The sequence below is a fragment of the Myotis nattereri genome (genome assembly GCF_964212035.1).
Source record: "Myotis nattereri genome assembly, chromosome: 2".
Classification (NCBI taxonomy): domain Eukaryota; kingdom Metazoa; phylum Chordata; class Mammalia; order Chiroptera; family Vespertilionidae; genus Myotis; species Myotis nattereri.
This window is the reverse complement of record NC_138076.1, coordinates 101,010,357-101,027,864: the sequence shown is the minus strand read 5'-3', so window position 1 is coordinate 101,027,864 and position 17,508 is coordinate 101,010,357.

The window sequence follows — 17,508 nt, the reverse complement described above, 5'->3', positions numbered from 1 at the left end:
TTAAAATGAGGAGAATTCTGTTCATGTTTACAACTGAGGCTTAATTGGCCCCACGTTTTTTGACTGAAACCGTGTATATCCTGAAGGTTCTAGTATTTACTTCTAAGGAAAGTCTCAAAATGTGGTAAAACTCTTAAAATACACAATGATCTTTCCAGGAAACGAATATAAACCTGTAAATAACAGTTGAAATACAAGTAAATAGATTCTAACCACATTTTATGCTGAGTTCAATTACTGAGATTACAGGTAGAAAGCTCTGAAATGACGAGAATTGTAACAATATTAACAAGTCCGGCTATTTTATGTGGCGTTTTCACTAAAATGTGATTTCAAACATTAATATTCCTTTTTATACAGCTCAGAACTTGTGTAAAAAGCTTCGAAATGAAGAGACTGCTGTTCATGTTTACAACTGAGGCTTAATTGGCCCCACGTTTTTTGACTGAAACCGTGTATATCCTGAAGGTTCTAGTATTTACTTCTAAGGAAACTCTCAAAATGTGGTAAAACTCTTAAAATACACAATGATCTTTCCAGGAAACGAATATGTACCTGTAACTAAAAGTTGAAATACATGTGAATAGATTCTAACAACATTTAATGTCGATTTCAATTACCGAGATTACAGGAAGAGAGCTCTGAAATGAGGAGAATTTAGATAATATTAGGGTGTCCGGATATTTTATGTGGCGTTTTCACTAAAAGGTGATTTCAAACATTAAGATTTCTGTTTATAGAGCTCAGAATTTGTGAATAAAGCTTTGAAATGAGGAGAATAATGTTCATGTTTACAACTGAGCCTTAAGTGGCCCTCCGTTTTTTGACTGAAACCACGAATATCCTGTAGGTTCTAGTATTTACTTCTAAGGAAACTCTCAAAATGTGGTAAAACACTTAAAATACAGAATTATCTTTAAAGGTAACGAATATGATCCTGTAACCAACAACTGAAATACAAGTAAATATCTTCTAACCACATTTAATGCCGAGTTCAATTACCGAGATTACAGGTAGAAAGCTCTGAAATGAGGAAAATTCTGATAATATTAACGAGTCCGGCTATTTTATGTGGCGTTTTCACTAAAATGTGATTTCAAACATTAAGATTTCTGTTTATAGAGCTCAGAATTTTTGAATAAAGCTTTGAAATGAGGAGAATACTGTTCATGTTTACAACTGAGGCTTAATTGGCCACGCGTTTTTTGACTGAAACCGTGTATATCCTGAAGGTTAGTATTTACTTCTAAGGAAACTCTCAAAATGTGGTAAAACTCTTAAAATACACAATGATCTTTCCAGGAAACAAATATGAACCTGTAACTAACAGTTGAAATACAAGTAAATAGATTCTAACCACATTTAATGCCGAGTTCCATTACCGAGATTACAGGTAGAAAGCTCTGAAATGACGAAAATTCTGATATTAACAAGTCCGGCTACTTTATGTGGCGTTTTCACTAAAATGTGATTTCAAACATTAATAATTCCTGTTTATACAGCTCAGAACTTGTGTATAAGGCTTTGAAATCAGGACAATACTGTTCATGTTTACAATTGAGGCTTAAGTGGCCTTGCGTTTTGTGACTGAAACCACGTATATCCTGTAGGTTCTAGTATTTACTTCTAAGGAAACTCTCAAAATGTGGTAAAACTCTTAAAATACAGAAATATCTTTCCAGGAAACGAATATGAACCTGTAACTAACAGTTGAAATACAAGTACATAGATTCTAACCACATTTAATGCTGAGTTCAATTACTGAGATAACTGGTACAAAGCTCTGAAATGAGGAAAATTCTGTTAATATTAAAGAGTCCGGGTATTTTAAGTGAAGTTTTCACTAAAATGTGATTTCAAACATTAAGATTTCTGTTTATGGAGCTCAGAATTTTTGAATAAAGCTTTGAAATGAGGAGAATTCTGTTCATGTTTACAACTGAGGCTTAATTGGCCACGCGTTTTTTGACTGAAACTGTGTATATCCTGAAGGTTAGTATTTACTTCTAAGGAAACTCTCAAAATGTGGTTCAACTCTTAAAATACACAATGATCTTTCCAGGAAACGAATATGATCCTGTAAATAACAGTAGAAAAACAAGTAAATAGATTCTAACCACATTTAATGCTGAGTTCAATTACTGAGATTATAGTTAGAAAGCTCTGAAATGACGAGAATTGTAATAATATTAACAAGTCCGGCTATTTTATGTGGTGATTTCACTAAAATGTGATTTCATTATTTAAGATTTCTGTTAATAGAGCTCAGAATTTGTGTATAAAGATTTGAAATTAGAAGAATACTGTACATGTTTACAACTGAGGCTTAATTAGCCACACGTTTTTTGACATAACCCTTGTATATCCTGTAGGTTCTATTATTTATTTCTAAGGAAACTCTCAAAATATGGTAAAACTCTTAAAATACAGAAATATCTTTCCAGGAAACGAATATGAACCTGTAACTAAAAGTTGAAATACAAGTAAATAGATTCTAACCACATTTAATGCCTATTTCAATTACCGAGATTACAGGAAGAGAGCTCTGAAATGAGGAGAATTTAGATAATATTAAGGAGTCAGGATATTTTATGTGGCGTTTTCACTAAAATGTGATTTCAAACAATATTTTCTGTTTATAGAGCTCAGAACTTGTGTAAAAAGCTTCGAAATGAAGAGAATGCTGTTCATGTTTACAACTGAGGCTTAATTGGCCCCACGTTTTTTGACTGAAACCGTGTATATCCTGTAGGTTCTAGTATTTACTTCTAAGGAAACTCTCAAAATGTGGTAAAACTCTTAAAATACACAATTATCTTTCCAGGAAACGAATATGTACCTGTAACTAAAAGTTGAAATACATGTAAATAGATTCTAACCACATTTAATGCCTATTTCAATTACCGAGATTACAGGAAGAGAGCTCTGAAATGAGGAGAATTTAGATAATATTAAGGAGTCAGGATATTTTATGTGGCGTTTTCACTAAAATGTGATTTCAAACACTAAGATTTATGTTTATAGAGCTCAGAATTTGTGAATAAAGCTTTGAAATGAGGAGAATACTGTTCATGTTTACAACTGAGGCTTAATTGGCACCAAGTTTTTTGACTGAAACCGTGTATATCCTGAAGGTTCTAGTATTTACTTCTAACGAAACTCTCAAAATGTGGTAAAACTCTTAAAAAACACAATGATCTTTCCAGGAAACGAATATGAACCTGTAACTAACAGATGAAATACTAGAAAATAGATTCGAACAACATTTAATGCCGAGTTCCATTACCGAGATTACAGGTAGAAAGCCCTGAAATGACCAAAATTCTGATGTTATTATCAAGTCTGGCAATTTTAAGTGGCGTTTTCACTAAAATGTGATTTCAAACATTAATTATTCCTTTTTATACAGCTCAGAACTTGTGTATAAGGCTTTGAAATTAGGAGAATACTGTTCACGTTTAGAACTGAGGCTTAAGTGGCCATGCGTTTTTTGACTGAAACCACGGATATCCTGTAGGTTCTAGTAATTACTTCTAAGGAAACTCTCAAAATGTGGTAAAACTCTTAAAATACAGAATTATCTTTAAAGGTAACGAATATGATCCTGTAACTAACAGTTGAAATACAAGTAAATATTTTCTAACCACATTTAATGCCGAGTTCAATTACCGAGATTACAGGTAGAAAGCTCTGAAATGACGAAAATTCTGATAATATTAACGAGCCCGGCTATTTTATGTGGCGTTTTCACTAAAATGTGATTTCAAACAGTAAGATTTCTGTTTATAGAGCTCAGAATTTTTGAATAAAGCTTTGAAATGCGGAGAATACTGTTTATGTTCACAACTGAGGCTTAATTGGTCACACGTTTTTTGACTGAAACCGTGTATATCCTGTAGGTTCTAGTATTTACTTCTATGGAAATTCTCAAAATGTGGTAAAACTCTTAAAATACAGAAATATCTTTCCAGGAAACGAATATGAACCTGTAACTAACAGTTGAAATACAAGTAAATAGATTCTAACCACATTTATTGCTGAGTTCAATTACTGAGATTACAGGTAGAAAGCTCTGAAATGACGAGAATTGTAATAATATTAACAAGTCCGGCTATTTTATGTGGCGTATTCTCTTAAATGTGATTTCATAATTTAAGATTACTGTTAAAGGAGCACAGAATTTGTGTGTAAAGCTTTGAAATGAGGAGAGTACTGTTCATGTTTACAACTGAGGCTTTATTGGCCACGCGTTTTTTGACTGAAACCGTGTATAACCTGAAGGTTAGTATTTACTTCTAAGGAAACTCTCAAAATGTGGTAAAACTCTTAAAATACACAATTATCTTTCAAAGAAAAGAATATGAACCTGTAACTAACAGTTGACATAAAACTAAATAGATTCTAACCACATTTAATGCCAAGTTCCGTTATCGAGATTACAGGTAGAAAGCTCTGAAATGACGAAAATTCTGATAATATTAACAAGTCCGGCTACTTTCTGTGGCGTTTTCACTAAAATGTGATTTCAAACATTAATAATACCTGTTTATACAGCTCAGAACTTGTGTGAAAAGCTTCGAAATGAAGAGACTGCTGTTCATGTTCACAACTGAGGCTTAATTGGCCCCACGTTTTTTGACTGAAACCGTGTATATCCTGAAGGTTCTAGTATTTACTTCTAAGGAAACTCTCAAAATGTGGTACAACTCTTAAAATACACAATGATCTTTCCAGGAAATGAATATGAACCTGTAAATAACAGTTGAAATACTAGTAAATAGATTCTAACCACATTTAATGCTGAGTTCAATTACTGAGATTACAGGTAGAAAGCTCTGAAATGACGAGAATTGTAATAATATTAACAAGTCCGGCTATTTTATGTGGCGTTTTCACTAAAATGTGATTTCAAACAATAATTTCTGTTTATAGAGCTCAGAACTTGTGTAAAAATCTTCGAAATGAAGAGAATGCTGTTCATGTTTATAACTGAGGCTTAATTGGCCCCACGTTTTTTGACTGAAACCGTGTATATCCAAAGGTTCTAGTATTTACTTCTAAGGAAACTCTCAAAATGTGGTAAAACTCTTAAAATACAGAATTAGTTTTAAAGGTAACGAACATGATCCTGTAACTAACAGTTGATATACAAGTAAATATCTTCTAACCACATTTAATGCCGAGTTCAATTACCGAGATTACAGGTAGAAAGCTCTGAAATGAGGCAAATTCGGAAAATATTAAAGATTCCGGCTATTTTATGTGGCATTTTCACTAAAATGTGATTTCAAACATTAAGATTTCTGATTATAGAGCTCAGAATTTTTGAATAAAGCTTTGAAATGAGGAGAATACTGTTCATGTTCACAACTGAGGCTTAATTGGCCACGCATTTTTTGACTGAAATCGTGTATATCCTGTAGGTTCTAGTATTTACTTCTAAGGAAACTCTCAAAATGTGGTAAAACTCTTAACATACAGAAATATCTTTCCAGGAAACGAATATGAACCTGTAACTAACAGTTGAAATACAAGTAAATAGATTCTAACCACATTTAATGCTGAGTTCAATTACCGAGATTACAGGTAGAAAGTTCTGAAATGACGAAAATTCTGCTAATATTAATGAGTTCGGCTATTTTAAGTCACGTTTTCACTAAAATGTGATTTCAAACACTAAGATTTATGTTTATAGAGCTCAGAATTTGTGCATAAAGCTTTGAAATGAGGAGAATACTGTTCATGTTTACAACTGAGGCTTAATTGGCCCCAAGTTTTTTGACTGAAACCGTGTATATACTGAAGGTTCTAGTATTTACTTCTAAGGAAACTCTCAAAATGTGGTAAAACTCTTGAAATACACAATGATCTTTCCAGGAAACGAATATGAACCTGTAAATAACAGTTGAAATACAAGTAAATAGATTCTAACCACATTTAATGCTGAGTTCAATTACTGAGATTACAGGTAGAAAGCTCTGAAATGACGAAAATTCTGATAATATTAACAAGTCCGGCTACTTTATGTGGCGTTTTCACTAAAATGTGATTTCAAACATTAATAATTCCTGTTTATACAGCTCAGAACTTGTGTAAAAAGCTTCGAAATGAAGAGACTGCTGTTCATGTTTACAACTGAGGCTTAATTGGCCATGCGTTTTTTGACTGAAACCCTGTATATCCTGAAGGTTCTAGTATTTACTTCTAAGGAAACTCTCAAAATGTGGTAAAACTCTTAAAAAACACAATGATCTTTCCAGGAAACGAATATGAACCTGTAACTAACAGTTGAAATACTAGAAAATAGATTCGAACAACATTTAATGCCGAGTTCAATTACCGAGATTACAGGTAGAAAGCTATGAAGTGACCAAAATTCTGATGATATTATCAAGTCTGGCAATTTTAAGTGGCGTTTTCACTAAAATGTGATTTCAAACATTAATAATTCCTTTTTATACAGCTCAGAACTTGTGTATAAGGCTTTGAAATGAGAAGAATACTGTTCATGTTTACAACTGAGGCTTAAGTGGCCATGCGTTTTTTGACTGAAACTACTTATATCCTGTAGGTTCTAGTATTTACTTCTAAGGAAACTCTCAAAATATGGTAAAACTCTTAAAATACAGAATTACCTTTAAAGGTAACGAATATGATCCTGTAACTAACAGTTGAAATACAAGTAAATATCTTCTAACCACATTTAATGCCGAGTTCAATTACCGAGATTACAGGTAGAAAGCTCTGAAATGAGGAAAATTCTGATAATATTAACGAGTCCGGATATTTTATGTGGCGTTTTCACTAAAATGTGATTTCAAACATTAAGAATTCTGTTTATAGAGCTCAGAATTTTGAAGAAAGCTTTGAAATGATTAGAATACTGTTCATGTTTACAACTGAGGCTTAATTGGCTCCACTTTTTTTTACTGAAACCGTGTATATTCTGAAGGTTAGTATTTACTTCTAAGGAAACTCTCAAAATGTGGTAAAACTCTTAAAATACACAATGATCTTTCCAGGAAACGAATATGTACCTGTAACTAAAAGTTGAAATACATGTGAATAGATTCTAACAACATTTAATGTTGATTTCAATTACCGAGATTACATGTAGAAAGCTCTGAAATGAGGAAAATTCGGAAAATATTAAAGAGTCCGGCTATTTTATGTGGCGTTTTCACTAAAATGTGATTTCATAATTTAAGATTTCTGTTTATAGAGCTCAGAGTTTTTGAATAAAGCTTTGAAATGAGGAGAATACTGTTCATGTTCACAACTGAGGCTTAATTGGCCACGCGTTTTTTGACTGAAATCGTGTATATCCTGAAGGTTCTAGTATTTACTTCTAAGGGAACTCTCAAAATGTGGTAAAACTCTTAAAAAACACAATGATCTTTCCAGGAAACGAATATGAACCTGTAACTAACAGTTGAAATACTAGAAAATAGATTCGAACATCATTTAATGCCGCGTTCAATTACCGAGATTACAGGTAGAAAGCTCTGAAGTGACCAAAATTCTGATGATATTATCAAGTCTGGCAATTTTAAGTGGCGTTTTCACTAAAATGTGATTTGAAACATTAATAATTCCTTTTTATACAGCTCAGAACTTGTGTATAAAGCTTTGAAATGAGGAGAAAACTTTTCATGTTTACAACTGAAGCTTAAGAGGCCATGCGTTTTTTGAATGAAACCGTGTATACACTGTAGGTTCTAGTATTTACTTCTAAGGAAACTCTCAAAATGTGGTAAAACTCTTAAATACACAATGATCTTTCCAGGAAACGAATATGTACCTGTAACTAACAGTTGAAATACAAGTAAATAGATTCTAACCACATTTAATGGGGGTTTCAATTACCGAGATTACAGGAAGAAGGCTCCGAAATGAGAATAATTCAAATTATATTAACGAGTCTGGCAATTATAAGTGGCGTTTTCACTAAAATGTGATTTCAAATATTAATAATTCCCTTTTATACAGCTCAGAACGTGTGTATAAAGCTTTGAAATGAGGAGAATACTGTTCATGTTTACAACTGAGGGTTAATTGGCCAAGCGTTTTTTGACTGAAACCGTGTATATTCTGAAGGTTCTAGTATTTACTTCTAAGGAAAATCTCAAAATGTGGTAAAACTCTTAAAATACACAATGATCTTTAAAGGTAACGAATATGAACCTGTAACTAAAAGTTGAAATCCAAGTAATTAGATTCTAACCACATTTAATGCCGAGTTGCATTACCAAGATTACAAGTAGAAAGCTCTGAAATGACGAAAATTCTGATAATATTAACAAGTCCGGCTACTTTATGTGGCGTTTTCACTAAAATGTCATTTCAAACATTAATAATTCCTGTTTATACAGCTCAGAACTTGTGTATAAGGCTTTGAAATGAGGAGAATACTGTTCATGTTTACAACTGAGGCTTAATTGGCCCCACTTTTTTTGACTGAAACCGTGTATATCCTCAAGGATCTAGTATTTGCTTCTAATGAAAGTCTCAAAATGTGGTAAAACTCTTAAAGTACACAATGATCTTTCCATGAAACGAAAATGAACCTGTAACTAACCGTTGAAATACAAGTAAATAGATTCTAACCACATTTAATGGGGGTTTCAATTACCGAGATTACAGGAAGAGAGGTCCGAAATGAGAGGAATTCAGCTAATATTAACGAGTCCGGCAATTTTATGTGAAGTTTTCACTGAAATGTGATTTCAAACATTAATAATTCCCGTTTATACAGCTCAGAACTTGTGTATAATGCTTTGAAATGAGGAGACTACTGCTCTTGTTTACAACTGAGGCTTAATTGGCCCCACGTTTTTTGACTGAATCCGTGTATATTCTGAAGGTTCTAGTATTTACTTCTAAGGAAACTCTCAAAATGTGGTAAAACTCTTAAAATACACAATGATCTTTCCAGGAAACGAATATGAACCTGTAACTAACAGTTGAAATACTAGAAAATAGATTCGAACAACATTTAATTCCGAGTTCAATTACCGAGATTACAGGTAGAAAGCTCTGAAATGACCAAAATTCTGATAATATTATCAAGTCTGGCAATTTTAAGTGGCGTTTTCACTTAAATTTGATTTCAAACATTTATAATTCCCGTTTATACAGCTCAAAACTTGTGTATAATGCTTTGAAATGAGAATACTGTTCATGTTTACAACTGAGGCTTAATTGGCCCCACGTTTTTTGACTGAATCCGTGTATATTCTGAAGGTTCTAGTATTTACTTCTAAGGAAACTCTCAAAATGTGGTAAAACTCTTAAAATACACAATTATCTTTCCAGGAAACAAATATTAACCTGTAAATAACAGTTGAAATACAAGTAAATAGATTCTAACCACATTTAATGCTGAGTTCAATTACTGAGATTACAGGTAGAAAGCTCTGAAATGACGAAAATTCTGATAATATTAACGAGTCCGGCTATTTTATGTGTCGTTTTCACTAAAATGTGATTTCAAACATTAAGATTTCTGTTTATAGATCTCAGAATTTTTGAATAAAGCTTTGAAATGAGGAGAATACTGTTCATGTTCATAGCTGAGGCTTAATTGGCCAAGCGCTTTTTGACTGAAACCGTGTATATCCTGAAGGTTAGTATTTACTTCTAAGGAAACTCTCAAAATGTGGTAAAACTCTTAAAATACACAATGATCTTTCCAGGAAAGGAATATGAACCTGTAACTAACAGTTGAAATACAAGTAAATAGATTATAACCACATTTAATGCCGAGTTCCATTACCGAGATTACAGGTTGAAATCTCTGAAATGATGAAAATTCTGATAATATTAACAAGTCCGGCTACTTTATGTGGCGTTTTCACTAAATTGTGATTTCAAACATTAATAATTCCTGTTTATACAGCTCAGAACTTGTGTAAAAAGCTTCGAAATGAAGAGACTGCTGTTCATGTTTACAACTGAGGCTTAATTGGCCCCACGTTTTTTGACTGAAAACGTGTATATCCTGAAGGTTCTAGTATTTACTTCTAAGGCAACTCTCAAAATGTGGTAAAACTCTTAAAAAACACAATGATCTTTCCAGGAAATGAATATGAACCTTTAACTAACAGTTGAAATCCTAGAAAATAGATTCGAACAACATTTAATGCCGAATTTAATTACCAAGATTACAGGTAGAAATCTCTAAAATGACCAAAATTCTGATAATATTATCAAGTCTGGCAATTTTAAGTGGCGTTTTAACTAAAATGTGATTTTAAACATTAATAATTCCCGTTTATACAGCTCAGAACTTGTGTATAAGGCTTTGAAATGAGGAGAATACTTTTCATGTTTACAACTGAGGCTTAATTGGCCCCACTTTTTTTGACTGAAACCGTGTATATCCTTAAGGATCTAGTATTTGATTCTAATGAAAGTCTCAAAATGTGGTAAAACTCTTAAAATACACAATGATCTTTCCAGGAAACGAATATGAACCTTTAACTAACAGTTGAAATCCTAGAAAATAGATTCGAACAACATTTAATGCCGAATTTAATTACCAAGATTACAGGTGGAAATCTCTAAAATGACCAAAATTCTGATAATATTATCAAGTCTGGCAATTTTAAGTGGCGTTTTAACTAAAATGTGATTTTAAACATTAATAATTCCCGTTTATACAGCTCAGAACTTGTGTATAAAGCTATGAAATTAGGAGAATACTGTTCATGTTTACAACTGAGGTTCAATTGGCCCCACGTTTTTTGACTGAATCCGTGTATATTCTGAAGGTTCTAGTATTTACTTCTAAGGAAACTCTCAAAATGTGGTAAAACTCTTAAAATACACAATGATCTTTCCAGGAAATGAATATGAACCTGTAAATAACAGTTGAAATACAAGTAAATAGATTCTAACCACATTTAATCCTGAGTTCAATTACTGAGATTACAGGTAGAAATCTCTGAAATGACGAAAATTCTGATAATATTAACGAGTCCGGCTATTTTATGTGGCGTTTTCACAAAAATGTGATTTCAAACATTAAGATTTCTTTTTATAGAGCTCAGAATTTTTGAATAAAGCTTTGAAATGAGGAGAATACTGGTCATGTTCACAACTGAGGGTTAATTGTGAAGCGTTTTTTGACTGAAACCGTGTATATCCTGAAGGTTAGTATTTACTTCTAAGGAAACTCTCAAAATGTGGTAAAACTCTTAAAATACAGACTGATCTTTCCAGGAATCGAATATGAACCTGTAACTAACAGTTGAAATACAAGTAAATAGATTCTAACCACATTTAATGATGATTTCAATTACCGAGATTACAGGAAGAGAGCTCTGAAATAAGGAGAATTCAGATAATTTTAATGAATCCAACTATTTTTTGTGGCGTTTTCACTAAAATGTGATTTCAAGCATTAATAATTCCCGTTTAAACAGCTCAGAACTTGTGTATAAAGCTTTGAAATGAGGAGAAGACTGTTCATGTTCACAACTGAGGCTTAATTGGCCAAGCGCTTTTTGACTGAAACCGTGTATAACCTGAAGGTTAGTATTTACTTATAAGGAAACTCTCAAAATGTGGTAAAACTCTTAAAATACACAATGATCTTTCCAGGAAACGAATATGAAACTGTAACTAACAGTTGAAATCCTAGAAAATAGATTCGAACAACATTTAATTCCGAGTTCAATTACCGAGATTACAGGTAGAAAGCTCTGAAATGACCAAAATTCTGATAATATTATCAAGTCGAGCTATTTTATGTGGCGTTTTCACTAAAATGTGATTTCAAACATTAATAATTCCCGTTTATACAGCTCAGAATTCTGTATAATGCTTTCAAATGAGGAGAATACTCTTTATGTTTACAACTGAGGCTTAATTGGCCACGCGTTTTTTGACTGAAACCGTGTATATCCTGAAGGTTCTAGCATTTACTTCTAAGGAAACTCTCAAAATGTGGTAAAACTCTTAAAATACAAAATTATCTTTCCAGGAAACGAATAGGAACCTGTAAATAAGAGTTGAAAGAAAAGTAAATAGATTCTATCCATAATTTAATGCTGAGTTCAATTACTGAGATTACAGATAGAAAGCTCTGAAATGACGAGAATTGTAATAATATGAAAAAGTCCGGCTATTTTATGTGGCGTTTTAAATAAAATGTGATTTCATAATTTAAGATTTCTGTTTATAGAGCTCAGAGCTTGTGTATAAGCTTTGAAATGAGGAGAATACTGTTCATGTTCACAACTGAGGCTTAATTGGCCAAGCGCTTTTTGACTGAAACCGTGTATATCCTGAAGGTTAGTATTTACTTATAAGGAAACTCTCAAAATGTGGTAAAACTCTTAAAATACACACTGATCTTTCCAGGAATCGAATATGAACCTGTAACTAACAGTTGAAATACAAGTAAATAGATTCTAACCACATGTAATGCCGATTTCAATTACCGAGATTACAGGAAGAGAGCTCTGAAATAAGGAGAATTCAGATAATATTAACGAATCCGGGTATTTTTGTGGCGTTTTCACTAAAATGTGATTTCAAGCATTAATAATTCCCGTTTAAACAGCTAAGAACTTGTGTATAAAGCTTTGAAATGAGGAGAATACTGTTCATGTTTACAACTGAGGCTTAATTGGCCCCACGTTTTTTGAATGAAACTGTGTATATCCTGAAGGTTCTAGTATTTACTTCTAAGGAAACTCTCAAAATGTGGTAAAACTCTTAAAATACACAATGATCTTTCCAGGAAACGAATATGAACCTGTAACTAACAGTTGAAATACTAGAAAATAGATTCGAACAAAATTTAATGCCCAGTTTAATTACCGAGATTACAGGTAGAAAGCTCTAAAATGACCAAAATTCTAATAATATTATCAAGTCTGGCAATTGTAAGTGGCGTTTTAACTAAAATGTGATTTCAAACATTAATAATTCCCGTTTATACAGCTCAGAACTTGTGTATAAAGCTATGAAATGAGGAGAATACTATTCATATTTACAACTGAGGCTCAATTGGCACCACGTTTTTTGACTGAATCCGTGTATATTCTGAAGGTTCTAGTATTTACTTCTAAGGAAACTCTCAAAATGTGGTAAAACTCTTAAAATACACAATTATCTTTCCAGGAAATGAATATGAACCTGTAAATAACAGTTGAAATACAAGTAAATAGATTCTAACCACATTTAATGCTGAGTTCAATTACTGAGATTACAGGTAGAAAGCTCTGAAATGACGAAAATTCTGATAATATTAACGAGCCCGGCTATTTTATGTGGCGTTTTCACTAAAATGTGATTTCAAACATTAAGATTTCTGTTTATAGAGCTCAGAATTTTGAGTAAAGCTTTGAAATGAGGAGAATACTGTTCATGTTCACAACTGAGGCTTAATTGGCCAAGCGCTTTTTGACTGAAACCGTGTATATCCTGAAGGTTAGTATTTACTTATAAGGAAACTCTCAAAATGTGGTAAAACTCTTCAAATACACAATGATCTTTCCAGGAAACGAATATGAACCTGTAACTAACAGTTGAAATCCTAGAAAATAGATTCGAACAACATTTAATGCCGAGTTCAATTACCGAGATACATGTAGAAAGCTCTGAAATGACCAAAATTCTGATAATATTATCAAGTCGAGCTATTTTATGTGGCGTTTTCACTAAAATGTGATTTCAAACATTAATAATTCCCGTTTATACAGCTCAGAATTCTGTATAATGCTTTCAAATGAGGAGAATACTCTTTATGTTTACAACTGAGGCTTAATTGGCCACGCGTTTTTTGACTGAAACCGTGTATATCCTGAAGGTTCTAGCATTTACTTCTAAGGAAACTCTCAAAATGTGGTAAAACTCTTAAAATACACGATTATCTTTCCAGGAAATGAATATGAACCTGTAAATAACAGTTGAAATACAAGTAAATAGATTCTATCCACATTTAATGCTGAGTTCAATTACTGAGATTACATGTAGAAAGCTCTGAAATGACGAGAATTGTAATAATATGAACAAGTCCGGCTATTTTATGTGGCGTTTTAAATAAAATGTGATTTCATAATTTAAGATTTCTGTTTATAGAGCTCAGAGCTTGTGTATAAAGCTCTGAAATGAGGAGAATACTGTTCATGTTTACAACTGAGGCTTAATTGGCCGCACGTTTTTTGACTGAAACGGTGTATATCCTGAAAGTTCTAGTATTTACTTCTAAGGAAACTCTCAAAATGTGGTAAAACTCTTAAAATACACAATGATCTTTCCAGGAAACGAATATGAACCTGTAACTAACAGTTGAAATACTAGAAAATAGATTCGAACAACATTTAATGCCAAGTTCAATTACCGAGATTACAGGTAGAAAGCTCTGAAATGAACAAAATTCTGATAATATTATCAAGTCTGGCAATTTTAAGTGGCGTTTTCACTAAAATGTGATTTCAAACATTTATAATTCCCGTTTATACAGCTCAGAACTTGTGTATAATGCTTTGAAATGAGAATACTGTTCATGTTTACAACTGAGGCTTAATTGGCCCCACGTTTTTTGACTGAATCCGTGTATATTCTGAAGGTTCTAGTATTTACTTCTAAGGAAACTCTCAAAATGTGGTAAAACTCTTAAAATACACAATTATCTTTCCAGGAAACAAATATGAACCTGTAAATAACAGTTGAAATACAAGTAAATAGATTCTAACCACATTTAATGCTGAGTTCAATTACTGAGATTACAGGTAGAAAGCTCTGACATGACGAAAATTCTGATAATATTAACGAGTCCGGCTATTTTATGTCGCGTTTTCACTAAAATGTGATTTCAAACATTAAGATTTCTGTTTATAGAGATAAGAATTTTTGAATAAAGCTTTGAAATGAGGAGAATACTGGTCATGTTCACAACTGAGGGTTTATTGTGAAGCGTTTTTTGACTGAAACCGTGTATATGCTGAAGGTTAGAATTTACTTCTAAGGAAACTTTCAAAATGTGGTAAAACTCTTAAAATACAGACTGATCTTTCCACTAATCGAATATGAACCTGTAACTAACAGTTGAAATACAAGTAAATAGATTCTATCCACATTTAATGCCGATTTCAATTACCGAGATTGCAGGAAGAGAGCTCTGAAATAAGGAGAATTCAGATAATATTAATAAATCCGACTATTTTTTGTGGCGTTTTCACTAAAATGTGATTTCAAGCATTAATAATTCCCGTTTAAACAGCTCAGAACTTGTGTATAAAGCTTTGAAATGAGGAGAATACTGTTCATCTTTACAACTGAGGCTTAATTGGCCCCACGTTTTTTGACTGAATCCGTGTATATTCTGAAGTTTCTAGTATTTACTTCTAAGGAAACTCTCAACATGTGGTAAAACTCTTAAAATACACAAATATCTTTCCAGGAAATGAATATGAACCTGTAAATAACAGTTGAAATACAAGTAAATTGATTCTAACCACATTTAATGCTGAGTTCAATTACTGAGATTACAGGTAGAAAGCTCTGAAATGACGAAAATTCTGATAATATTAACGAGCCCGGCTATTTTATGTGGCGTTTTCACTAAAATGTGATTTCAAACAGTAAGATTTCTGTTTATAGATCTCAGAATTTTTCTAATAAAGCTTTGAAATGAGGAGATTACTGTTCATGTTCACAACTGAGGCTTAATTGGCCAAGCGCTTTTTGACTGAAACCGTGTATATCCTGAAGGTTATTATTTACTTATAAGGAAATTCTCAAAATGTGGTAAAACTCTTAAAATACACAATTATCTTTCCAGGAAATGAATATGAACCTGTAAATAAGAGTTGAAATACAAGTAAATAGATTCTAACCACATTTAATCCTGAGTTCAATTACTGAGATTACAGGTAGAAAGCTCTGAAATGACGAAAATTCTGATAATATTAACGAGTCCGGCTATTTTATGTGGCGTTTTCACTAAAATGTGATTTCAAACATTAAGATTTCTGTTTATAGAGCTCAGAATTTTTGGATAAAGCTTTGAAATGAGGACAATACTGTTCATGTTCACAACTGAGGATTAATTGTGAAGCGTTTTTTGACTGAAACCGTGTATATCCTGAAGGTTAGTATTTACTTCTAAGGAAACGCTCAAAATGTGGTAAAACTCTTAAAATACACACTGATCTTTCCAGGAATTGCATATGAACCTGTAACTAATAGTTGAAATACAAGTAAATAGATTCTAACAACATTTAATGCCGAGTTCAATTACCGAGATTACAGGAAGAGAGCTCTGAAATAAGGAGAATTCAGATAATATTAATGAATCCGACTATTTTTTGTGGCGTTTTCACTAAAATGTGATTTCAAGCATTAATAATTCCCGTTTAAACAGCTAAGAACTTGTGTATAAAGCTTTGAAATGAGGAGAATACTGTTCATGTTTACAACTGAGGCTTAATTGGCCCCACGTTTTTTGACTGAAACTGTGTATATCCTGACGGTTCTAGTATTTACTTCTAAGGAAACTCTCAAAATGTGGTAAAACTCTTAAAATACACAATGATCTTTCCAGGAAACGAATATGAACCTGTAACTAACAGTTGAAATACTAGAAAATAGATTCGAACAAAATTTAATGCCCAGTTTAATTACCGAGATTAAAGGTAAAAGCTCTAAAATGACCAAAATTCTAATAATATTATCAAGTCTGGCATTGTAAGTGGCGTTTTAACTAAAATGTGATTTCAAACATTAATAATTCCCGTTTATACAGCTCAGAACTTGTGTATAAAGCTATGAAATGAGGAGAATACTATTCATATTTACAACTGAGGCTCAATTGGCACCACGTTTTTTGACTGAATCCGTGTATATTCTGAAGGTTCTAGTATTTACTTCTAAGGAAACTCTCAAAATGTGGTAAAACTCTTAAAATACACAATTATCTTTCCAGGAAATGAATATGAACCTGTAAATAACAGTTGAAATACAAGTAAATAGATTCTAACCACATTTAATGCTGAGTTCAATTACTGAGATTACAGGTAGAAAGCTCTGAAATGACGAAAATTCTGATAATATTAACGAGCCCGGCTATTTTATGTGGCGTTTTCACTAAAATGTGATTTCAAACATTAAGATTTCTGTTTATAGAGCTCAGAATTTTGAGTAAAGCTTTGAAATGAGGAGAATACTGTTCATGTTCACAACTGAGGCTTAATTGGCCAAGCGCTTTTTGACTGAAACCGTGTATATCCTGAAGGTTAGTATTTACTTATAAGGAAACTCTCAAAATGTGGTAAAACTCTTCAAATACACAATGATCTTTCCAGGAAACGAATATGAACCTGTAACTAACAGTTGAAATCCTAGAAAATAGATTCGAACAACATTTAATGCCGAGTTCAATTACCGAGATACATGTAGAAAGCTCTGAAATGACCAAAATTCTGATAATATTATCAAGTCGAGCTATTTTATGTGGCGTTTTCACTAAAATGTGATTTCAAACATTAATAATTC